Genomic DNA, 12,758 nt, shown 5'->3' on the forward strand with positions numbered 1-12,758 from the left:
TCAGCTCTTTTTAAAATAACACCCAATGAATAAAAAGCAAGATTATGGATTTCAGTACTGTTTTTGAGCATATTTTTTGCATATGTTCTTTTTATAAAATTTTATTTAAGATTTACAAATTTCATGTATTTCACATATTCAGATTTAGGAAGATAGTGGTTCATCCCACTCTACCTTCCCTCCCACACTACTTCCTTTCTCTCCTTTTCCCACGCATAAGATTTACAAAGATCTACTTTTTTTAAACTTTTATTTAATGAATATAAATTTCCAAAGTACAGCTTATGGATTACAATGGCTTCCCCCCCACATAACTTCCCTCCCACAAGCAACCCTCCCCTTTCCCTCTCCCTCCCCCCTTCCATTCACACCAAGATTCACTTTCAGTTCTCTTTATATACAGAAGATCAGTTTAGCATATATTAAGTAAAGATTTCAACAGTTTGCACCCCCATAGAAACACAAAGTGAAATATACTGTTTGAGTACTCGTTATAGCATTAAATCACAATGTACAGCAGATTAAGGACAGGGATCCTACATGAGGAGTAACCGCACAATGACTCTTGTTGTTGACTTAACAAATTGACACTCTTGTTTATGGCATCAGTAATCACCCTAGGTTCTTGTCATGAGTCGCCAAGGCTATGGAAGCCCCCTGAGTTCACCGACTCTGATAATATTTAGACAAGGCCATGGTCAAAGTGGAAATTCTCTCCTCCCTTCAGAGGAAGGTACCTCCTTCTTTGAAGACCTGTTCTTTCCACTGGGATCTCACTCACAGAGATCTTTCATTTAGGTTGTTGTTGTTGTTGTTGTTTTTTGTTTGTTTGTTTGTTTTGCCAGAGTGTCTTGGCTTTCCATGCCTGTAATACTCTCATGGGCTTTTCAGCCAGATCCGCGTGCCTTAAGGGCTGATTCTGAGGCCAGAGTGCTGTTTAGGACATCTGCCATTCTATGGGTCTGCTGTGTATCTCGCTTCCCATGTTGGATCGTTCTCTCCCTTTTTTATTCTATCAGCTAGTATTTGCAGACACTAGTCTTGTTTATGTGCTCCTTTTGGCTCTTAGTCCTATCATTATGATCAATTGTGAACAGAAATTGATCACTGGGACTAGTGAGATGGCATTGGTACATGTCACCTTGATGGGATTGAATTGGAATCCCCTGGTATGTTTCTAACTCTACCATTTGGGGTAAGTCAGCTTGAGCATGTTCCGAATTGCACATCTCTTCCCTCTCTTACTCCCACTCTTATATTTAACAGCGAACACTTTTCAGTTAAGTTTCAACACTTGAAAATAACTGTATTGATTACAGTATTCAACCAAAAGTATTAAATAGAACAAATAAACAAAAGAAAATACTAAGAGGGATAATATATTAAGTTTTTCATCAACAGTCAGGGCAAGGGCTGATCAAGTCACCATTTCTCATAGTGTTCATTTCACTTTAAGAGGTTTTCTTTTTGGTGCTTAGTTGTCACCAATCAGGGAGAACATATGATATTTGTCCCTTTGGGACTGGTAATTCACGCAGCATAATGCTTTCCAGATTCCTAACAGGGATCACTTTCCAGTTAAATTTAAGCACCTAAGAATAATTGTGTGTTAATTACTCAGTTCAACCAATAGTACTAGAACAAAAAATATTAAAATGGATAAAGTATTACATTGTACATCAACAGTCAGGACAAGAGCCGATCAGGTCACTGTTTCTCATAGTGTCCATTTCACTTCAACAAGTTTCCCTTTTGGTGCTCAGTTAGTTGTCTCCGATCAGGGAGAACATATGATATTTGTCCCTTTGGGACTGGCTTAATTCACTCAGCATGATGTTTTCCAAATTCATCCATCTTGTTGCAAATGACCAGATTTCATTGTTTTTGACTGCTGTATAGTATTCTATAGAGCACATGTCCCATAATTTCTTCATCCAGTCTACTGTTGATGGGCATTTGGGTTGGTTCCAGGTCTTAGCTATTGTGAATTGAGCTGCAATAAACATTAAGGTGTAGACAGCTTTTTTATTTGCCAATTTAATTTCCTTTGGGTAAATTCCAAGGAGTGGGATGGCTGGGTTGAATGGTAGGGTTATATTCAGGTTTCTGAGGAATCTCCAGACTGACTTCCATAGTGGCTTTACCAGTCTGCATTCCCACCAACAGTGGGTTAGTGTCCCTTTTTCCCCACATCCTCTCCAGCATCTATTGTTGGTAGATTTCTGAATGTGAGCCATTCTAACCGGGGTGAGGTGAAACCTCATTGTGGTTTTGATTTGCATTTCCTTGATTGCTAGTGATCTTGAACATTTTTTCATGTGTCTGTTGGCTATTTGGATTTCCTCTTTTGAAAAATGTCTATTGAGGTCCTTGGCCCATCTCTAAAGTGGGTTGTTTGTTTTTATGTTGTGGAGTTTCTTGATTTCTTTGTAGATTCTGGTTATCAACCCTTTATCTGTTGCATAGTTTGCCCATATTTTTTCCCATTCTGTCGGTTGTCTCTTAACTTTCCTGTTTCTTTTGCAGTACAGAAACTTCTCAACTTGATGCAATCCCAAATGTTAATTTTGGTTTTGACTGCCTGTGCTTCTGGGGTATTTTCCAAGAAGTCTTTGCCCGTACCTATATCTTGCAGGGTTTTTCCAATGCTCTCTAGTAATTTGATGGCGTCGGGTCATAGATTTAAGTCTTTAATCCATGTTGAGTGAATTTTTGTGTAAGGTGAAAGGTAGGGGTCTTGCTTCATGCTTCTGCACGTGGAAATCCAGTTTTCCCAGCACCATTTGTTGAATATACTGTCCTTACTCCAGGGATTGGTTTTGTATCCTTGATCAAATATGAGTTGGCTGTAGATGTTTGGATTGATTTCTGGTGTTTCTATTCTGTTCCATTGGTCTATCCATCTGTTTCTGTACCAGTACCATGCTGTTTTGATTACAACTGCCCTGTAGTATGTCCTGAAATCTGGTATTGTGATGCCTCCAGTTTTGTTTTTGTTGTACAAGATTGCTTTAGCCATTCGAGGTCTCCTGTGTCTCCATATGAATTTCAGCATCATTTTTTCCAGATCTGAGAAGAAGGTCTTCGGTATCTTGATTAATATCACATTGAATCTATAAATTGCTTTTGGGAGAATGGACATTTTGATGATATTGATTCTTCCAATCCATGAGCATGGAAGATTTTTCCATTTCTTGGTATCCTCTTCTATTTCTTTCTTTAAGGTTTTGTAATTTTCATCGTAGAGATCTTTAACGTCCTTGGTTAAGTTTATTCCAAAGTATTTGATTGTTTTTGTAGCTATTGTGAATGGGATTGATCTTAGAAGTTCTTTCTCAGCCATGGTATTGCCTGTGTATACAAAGGCTGTTGATTTTTGTGCATTGATTTTATATCCTGCTACTTTGCCAAACTCTTCTATGAATTCCAATAGTCTCTTAGTAGAGTTCTTTGGGTCCCCTAAGTAAAGAATCATATCATCTGCAAAGAGGGATAGTTTGAGTTCTTCCTTCCCAATTTGTATCCCTTTAATTTCTTTTTCTTGCCTAATAGCTCTGGCTAGAACTTCCAGAACTATGTTGAATAGCAGTGGTGAGAGTGGGCATCCCTGTCTGGTACCAGATCTCAGTGGAAATGCTTCCAACTTTTCCCCATTCAGTATGATGTTGGCCGTGGTTTTTTCATAAACTGCTTTGATTGTATTCAGGAATGTTCCTTCCATACCCAGTTTGCTTAGAGTTTCATCATGAACGGGTGTTGTATTTTATCAAATGCTTTCTCTGCATCTATTGAGATAATCATAGGTTTTTTCTTCTGCAGTCTGTTAATGTGGTGAATCACATTGATTGATTTGCACATATTGAACCATCCCTGCATACCAGGGATAAATCCCACTTGGTCTTGGTGGATGATCTTTCTGATGTGTTGTTGCATTCTATTGGCCAGAATTTTATTGAGGATTTTTGCATCTATGTTCATCAGGGATATTGGTCCGTAATTCTCTTTCAATGCTGCATCTTTTTCTGGCTTAGGAATTAAGGTGATGCTGGCTTCATAGAAAGAATTTGGGAGGATTCCCTCTTTTTCAATTGTTCTGAATAGTTTGAGAAGAATTGGAGTTAGTTCTTCTTTAAATGTCTGGTAGAATTCAGCAAGATGTACTTTCAGTTTACTTTATTCATCTAAGATTAACCCTGCACTAAATGAAGAGTTCAACAAGTAGTATGAAGTAACACTGTTCCTCCATAGCTGCTGCTTTCATGATGGTGTGTTGTCAATGCCAGTTGCTGGGTGCCCACACAAGAGCTGCCTGGCTGCTTCTTAGGTCCAATATGGCACCTACCCTCTGTCAGCTGGTTGTCAGCTGCTGTCGTGGGGACATGGGCAGAGAGAAATGTACCCCCCCATTTATTTGTGGGGTTTGTGGGTACCCTTTTCCCCTTTGGGCTCCAGGTTGAACTCAAAGATAGTTTAGTGTGTCAGGATCCCCCTTCAAATATATCACCAGTGGCAAAAGCTGTTGCACTCTGATGTCACCTTGCTTTCTAAAGTTTGTGCTCTCTCTGGCTCTTGGCTGCTGTGGTATTATGTTGTGCTTGTGCACACTGCTGCATGTTTGCACCTTCTACACTCATCTACGGCATGCCTCCTCCCACAGAATTTTCACTGCAGTTTTTTTCTTCAACTCTCCGTGAGAATGTCTTCACTATTCAGCAATAATTTAGCAGATTTTCAATGGATGGTTTCATGAAGACATTGGCAATTAGAATTATTCTACTGAATGAAAACTCAAAGATAGTGGAATTGAAGACATTTCCTCCATATTTTAACTGTTTACTATGAATGTACATGACAGTATATATTTTAAACAATAGACACATTGAGAAAATAGACACTTTCTTTTTTAAGATTTATTTGAGAGGCAGTTACAGATGGAGAGAGATTGAGAGAGACAACTAGAGGTCGGGGAGGTCTTTCATCCACTGCTGCACTCCCCAAATTGCCACAATGACTGGAGCTGAGCCCATCTAAAGCCAGGAGCCAGGAGCATTCTTCAGGTTTCCCATGTGGTTGCAGGGGCCCAAGTACTTGGGCCAACTTTCACAGCTTTCCGAGGCCATAGCAGAGAGCTGGATGAGAAGAGGAGCAGCTGAGTCATGAATGGGTGCCCCTAGGGGATTCCAGCACTGTAGGTGGAGGCTTCATCTACTATGCAGCATGCCAGCCCCAGTAGACCGTATTTCTAACTTTTGTCAGGAACAAGAAGCCAACACTGATTTGAGGTTGTGACCTTTCATCACTGATGGTTGATTTTGAGTTATTTCACCATTTGTTCCTATGGAAACTTTTTCCAGGCAATGTCACTTAAGATCATTATGGTAGCTTATGGGCCAAAAACAAGGCACATTCATAGTAGCATTTCATTAGAGAGATCATTCAGAGTATAAGTTGACAGGACAGATTTTTTTTTTAATTTTTTGACAGGCAGAGTGGACAGTGAGAGAGTCAGAGAGAAAGGTCTTCCTTTGCCATTGGTTCACCCTCCAATGGCCGCCGCAGCCAGCATGCTGCGGCTGGCGCACCACGCTGATCCTATGGCAGGAGCCAGGTACTTATCCTGGTCTCCCATGGGGTGCAGGGCCCAAGCACTTGGGCCGTCCTCCTCTGCATTTCCTGGCCACAGCAGAGAGCTGGCCTGGAAGAGGGGCAACCAGGACAGAATCCGGCCCCCTGACCGGGACTAGAACCCAGTGTGCCAGCACCGCAAGGTGGAGGATTAGCCTAGTGATCCACAGCGCCGGCCAGGACAGATTGTTTTTTCATCTCTACTTGGAATTCATATTGCAGAATGACAATATTTGTATCCTTGTAGCTCAATTCTATGAAAAGTTCATTTGCTACCATTTTCAGAGTAATGCAAAAGATGCCCTGGATTGATCCAAATTCCAGCTGTTTTAAATATTTTCCATCTCATATCAATGTAATCCATTACATGGTGAGCAGTATCTATGAAGAAGCACATAGCAATATAGTTCCAGGTATTGAATTTTGAATAAATCTCCAGAAAAGCTGTTACATTCAAAGAAAAGTTACAAACAAGGGGAAGATGATGGGAGTCAAGATCAGAGAAAAAAGGTAAGTCTAATCCGATCAGCTGATATGTTGTTAATCTGTTGGACCCAGTATATAGTATATATTTATTAATTTCAGAGCATCCATTGAGTATAATGGTGAGGGAAAAAGCAGAAAAAGATTATATTAATTCCTTGAGAAGCAAAACCTAGCATTGATATTCCCAGGTCTATCTTCCTAGTCCAACACCATGTACTGGAGTATTTTCTTTCAGAGGATCTCATCTCTATTTTGGAAAATTTTTTAATATTTCTTTAATGATTGGCTGCTAGCAGACATCCTGTCTGTTTTGCCACTTTCACTCCAGGCTCACAAAGGGTTTCAATATGGATTTTAGCTTGTGCATGTCCAGTGTAGATGCTGGCATAATCTTTGCATTCTTCCACATTCTTTATATCCATTATTTTCAAACATATGTATGCAATCATTCACAATGGTCAGTGTTATCCCTTGCACATTATTGTTTATGACATTGTGATGCTCCTTTCTTTACATCCATGTTTGTATGTGTCTTCGTGGGGTTATATAGTACCATAAATATACATAGTGTGATACTATGTTTATTGATTTGTCAGTGTACACTTGTTGACATACCTTTGCTTTCATGGCTACTGCTATAGTGAGGGTGGGAATGTAGACATTTTTGAAATGATGATTTTGAACCCTTTGGTTATAGACTCAAAAGTATGATTACTAGATCTCTATGAAAGTTCTTGTTTAAATTATTTTTGGGGGAATACCTCCACAGTGATTTCCATAATGGCTGTTGGAATTTATATCCCACAATGTATAATCATTCAATTTTCTCTGCATCCTAACCAACATCTCTTGTATTTGAATTTGCAACTAGCTGTTCTAGCTTTGCATTTCCATGATGATAATCAATGCTAAGAAGCCTTTCATGAAAGATGGCTGGGAAAAGATAGTTTAATAAAAGTGGAGATTCTGTGGTTTCAGGGAAAAAACTGCAGAGGAAACTCTTCTGGAACTAGTGGGACAGAGTGGACCTACGAGGAGGGCATGGGCACCCACGGCTCGGGACCCCAGCTGCAGAGTCTATGCACCAGTGCTGGAAAGGGAGGTGAGACAAGGCAGCTGCCACCGCCACCGCCGCTGCTCCCGACCCACCCTGGGACAGACAGGTGAGACATGCACGACTGAGTAGGGGAGGAAATCAAAATAAAAAAAGTGAATTTTGCCTGCAGAAAGAGGGTGCGATCTAAGGGGACGAACTGAGGGATTGAACATGCCAGGATCCTTTGGTGTCTCCATGCCCCCCATCAGAGCTGCAGTGGGCAGAAAGCAGCCATCTTGTTTGTTTACATTTGGGCATAAAGGAGGGCGGATTCTGCTTTCGGACTCTGAAGGAGGAAAGTTCAGTGGCAGAGACCAAAGGTGGTTTGGAGCTACTCATCACTCCTTGGACAGGGGTCGCAGTGAGGGGGGGCGGCTGACCAACAAGGCCCAGGCACGTTAGGGCGAACAAAGGAACAGGGAAACCGGCCCCAAGGGGCAGAGCTTGGCACCTCAAAGCCCTGACACCAGCCCACTCAAGCTACCAAAAAATAAATAAATAAAAATAAATAAACTCTAGAAGGTAGAGCTGCCTGCTTACATTGGATATTGGTACAAACCCACAGCAGCCCACAGCAGAGGGAAATCAACCTGAAAATTAAGCCAAACAGAATTGTGGAAAAACAAAGGAAAAATCCAGAATAAGAATATAGAAGAATCTATGAACACACAAATGGAGCAGGCTAAACCATCCATAATAGAGGCTGAGAAGAAGAATTTGAAACCATGCTGGAAAAGAATGCAGAAAATTATAATCAGATTACTGAGAAATAATGAGAAACAGATTCAAGATCTGAACAAAAAGCACACCCAAGGATCAAAGATCCTAAAGAGAAGCCAGAATGAAATACTGGAAATGAAAAACTCAATTGACCATATAAAAAACACTGTGGAATCCTTCAGAAATCGAACAAACGAAATAGAAGAGCGAATATCAGAATTCGAAGACAAACTTCCAAAAATAATAGTCAGTTCAAACACAGGAAGAAGAAATTAGAAAATTAAAAAATACAGTTGGAGACCTACAAGATTCAATCAAGCATTATAATGTTCAGATAATAGGAGTCCCTGAGGGTGTGGAAAGAGAGAATGGATTGGAAGGTATTAGACCAGAAGAGAAATTCACCATGACACATTGTGGCAACACTCAGCTCAATGAAAAACAAAGAAAAAATCCTAAAATGTGCCAGAGAGAAACAACAAATCACATTCAGGGGTAAGTTAATCAGACTCACCCCAGACTTCTCATCACAAACACTACAGCAAGAGGACAATTGCATGATATATTTCAAGTTTTAAAAGACAAACAATGCCAACCTAGAATACTATACCCTGCAAAGCTCTCATTTATGAATGAAGGGAAATAAAGATCTTTCATGACAAACAGAAACTGAAAGAATTTATATCTTCGTGTCTAACCCCACAACACTGGCTCAAAGACATGCTGCACACAGAAATACAAAAACAAGAACTTCACTACAAAAATAAGCGAATGTAGAATAAGCTACAAACCTCAAAATACATAAACAGCTCATTTCAGGAAACATGACTGAAAAAAGACAGTACTTAACAGTAGTCGCACTGAATGTGAATGGTCTTAATTCTACTACCAAAGGACACAAACTAGCTGATTGGATCAAAAAAGAGAATCCATCTATATGCTGCCTTCAGGAGACACACCTTATCAGCAAAGATGCACACAGACTGAAAATGAAAGGATGGAAAAAGATATTCCATGCTAACAGAAATCAAAAAAGAGCTGGTGTGGCCATCCTAATATCAGATAAAATAGACTTTAACATAAAAACTATTAAAAGAGACAGAGAAGGGCATTATATAATGATTAAAGGATCTATCCAACAGGAAGACATTACTACTATAAATGTATATGCACCTAATTACAGGGTGCCTGGCTACTTGAAAGAATTACTAAAGGACTTAAAAGGAGATATAGACTCAAATACAACAGTAACAGGGGACTTCAACACCCCACTCTCACCAATGGACAGATCAACCAGACAGAAAATCAACAAGAAAACAACTGAGCTAATTGATGCCATAGACCAAATAGACCTAGTAGACATCTTCAGAGCCTTCCACCCCACAGACACAGAGTTCACATATTTCTCCCCAGAACATGGAAAATTCTCTAGGATTGACCATATACTAGGCCATAAAGGGAGCCTCAACAAATTCAAAAAAATTGAAACTATAGCATGCACCTTCTCAGACCATAGCGCAGTGAAACTTGAAATCAACAACCCAAGAATCTCTACACCATATGCAAATATATGGAGAATGAACAACATGATCCTAAATAAACAGTGGGTCATCGAAGAAATTAAAAGAGAAATCAAAAGATTTCTAGAAACAAATGAAAATGATAACACAACCTATCAAAACCTGTGGAACACAGCAAAAGCAGTGCTAAGAGGAAAGTTTATAGCAATTGGTGCCTACATCAAGAAGCTGGAAAGGAACCAAACAAATGAACTCTCCATGCATTTCAAGGATCTAGAAAAACAGCAGCAAATCAAGCCCAAATCCAAAAGGAGGAAAGAAATACTAAAGATCAGAGAACAAATAAACAGAATTGAAACAAAAACAATACAAAAGATCACCAAAATCAAGAGCTGGTTCTTTGAAAAAAAAAATAAACAAAATCGACACACCATTGGCCCAACTAACCAAAAAAAGGACAAAGAAGACCCAAATCCATAAAATCAAAGATAGTAATAGAAATGTAACAACAGACACAACAGAAATAAAAAGAATCATCAGAAACTACTACAAAGAGATGTATGCTAACAAATTGGGGAAGCTGGAAGAAATGGATAGATTCCTGGACAAATACAACCTTCCTAAACTGAGCCATGAAGATATAGAAAACCTAAACAGACCCATAAGCATGAAAGAAATTGAATCAGTAATAAACACACTACCGAAAAAGAGGAGCCCAGGACCGGATGCCTTCACTGCCGAATTCTACCAGACATTTAGAGAACAACTAACCCCAGTTCTTCTCAAATTATTCAAAACAATTGAAAGAGAGGGAATCCTCCCAAATTCTTTTATGAAGCCAATATCACCTTAATTCCTAAGCCCGGAAAAGACACAACAGAGAAAGAAAACTACAGACCTATCTCCCTGATGAACACAGATGCAAAAATACTCAACAAAATTCTGGCAAACTGAATCCAACTGCACATCACAAAGATCATTCACCCGGACCAAGTGGGATTTATCTCTGGTATGCAGGGATGGTTCAATATTCGAAAGTCAATCAATGTGATACATCACATTAACAAATTGAGAAACAAAAATCATATGGTTATCTCAATAGATGCAGAGAAAGCATTTGACAAAATACAACACCCTTTCACGATGAAAACCCTAAGCAAATTGGGGTTAGAAGGAACATTCCTCAACACAATTAAGGCAGTCTATGATAAACCAAAGGCCAGCATCATATTGAATGGGGAAAAGTTGGAGGCATTTCCATTGAAAACTGGCACCAGACAGGGATGCCCACTCTCACCATTGCTATTCAATATAGTCCTAGAAGTGTTAGCCAGAGCCATCAGGCAAGAAAAAGAAATTAAAGGGATACAAATGGGAAAGGAGGAAGCTAAACTATCCCTATTTGCAGATGACATGATGCTATAGATAGGGGACCCAATAAATTCCTATAAGAGACTATTGGAACTCATAGAAGAGTTTGGTAAAGTAGCAGGATACAAAGTCAATGCTCAGAAATCAACAGCCTTTGTATACACAGATGATGCCAGGGCCGAGGAAGAACTAAGATCAGTCCCATTCACAATAGCCACAAAAACAATCAAATACCTTGGGATAAATTTAACCAAGGATGTCAAAGATCTCTACAATGAAAATTGCAAAACATTAAAGAAAAAATAGATGAAGACACAAAAAATGGAAAAACCTGCCATGCTCATGGATTGGAAGAATCAATATCATCAAAATGTCCACTCTCCTAAAAGCAATTTACAAGTTCAATGCAATACCAATCAAAATACCAAAGACATTCTTCTCAGATCTAGTAAAAATGATGCTGAAATTCATATGGAGAAATAGGAGACTACAAATAACTAAAGCAATTCTTTACAATAAAAACAAGGCCGGAGGCATCACAATTCCAGACTTCAAGCATACTACAAGGCAGTTATAATAAAAAAATCCTGATACTGGTTCAGAAACAGATAGACCAATGGAACAGAATAGAAATACCAGAAATCAATCCAAACATCTACATCTATAACCAACTCATATTCGACAAAGGACCTAAAACAAACCCCTGGAACAAGGACGCCTCTTCAACAAATGGTGCTGGGAAAACTAGATGTCCACATGTTGCAGTATGAAGCAAGACCCCTACCTTACACCTTATACAAAAATTCACTCAACATGGATCAAAGAACTAGAGATACACCGTGACACCATGAAACTACTTGAGAGCATAGGGGAAACCCTTCAAGACATTGGAACAGGCAAAGAATTCCTGGAGAAGACCCCAGAGGCACGGGTATGGGATTACCTCAAATTGGGAATTTTCTTTACAGTAAAAGAAACAGAAAAGTGAAGAGGCAACCAACAGAAAGGGAGACGTTATTTGCAAACTACACAACAGATAAAGGACTAACAACTAGAATTTATAAAATGATCAAGAAACTCCACAGCAACAAAACAAACAACCCAATAAAAAGATGGGCCAAGGACCTTAACAGACATTTTTTTTTGACAGGCAGAGTGGATAGTGAGAGAGAGAGACAGAGAGAAAGGTCTTCCTTTTGCCGTTGGTTCACCCTCCAATGGCCGCCACGGCTGGCGTGCTGCAGCTGGCGCATTGCGCTGATCCGAAGGCAGGAGCCAGGTGCTTCTCCTGGTCTCCCATGTGGGTGCACGGCCCAAGAACTTGGGCCATCCTCCACTGCCTTCCCGGGCCACAGCAGAGAGCTAGCCTGGAAGAGGTTCAACTGGGACAGAATCCGGCGCCCCGACCTGGACTAGAACCTGGTGTGCTGGCGCCGCTAGGTGGAGGATTAGCCTATTTAGCCGCAGCACTGGCCACAGACATTTTTCAAAAGAGGAAATCCAAATGGCCAACAGACACATGGAAAAATGTTCAGGATCACTAGCAATCAGGGAAATGTAAATCAAAACCACAATGAGGTTTCACCTCAGCTCGGTCAGAATGGCTCACATACAGAAATCAATAAACAACAAATGCTGGGGAGAATGTGGGGGGGGAGGAAGGGACACTAACCCACTGTTGGTGGGAATGCAAACTGGTAAAGCCACTATGGAAGTCAGTCTGGCAATTCCTCAGAAACCTGAATATAACCCTACCATACAACCCAGCCATACCACTCCTTGGAATTCACCCAAAGGAAATTAAATTGGCAAACAAAAAAACTATCTGCACCTTAATGTTTATTGCAGCTCTATTCACAATAGCCAAGACCTGGAATCAACCTAAATGCCCATCAACAGAAGACTGGATAAAGAAATTATGGGACATGTACTCTATAGAA

Source organism: Oryctolagus cuniculus, chromosome 5 (assembly GCF_051225735.1).
Source record: "Oryctolagus cuniculus isolate XC-2025 breed Fujian yellow rabbit chromosome 5, ASM5122573v1, whole genome shotgun sequence".
In the NCBI taxonomy this organism is placed as follows: Eukaryota; Metazoa; Chordata; class Mammalia; order Lagomorpha; family Leporidae; genus Oryctolagus; species Oryctolagus cuniculus.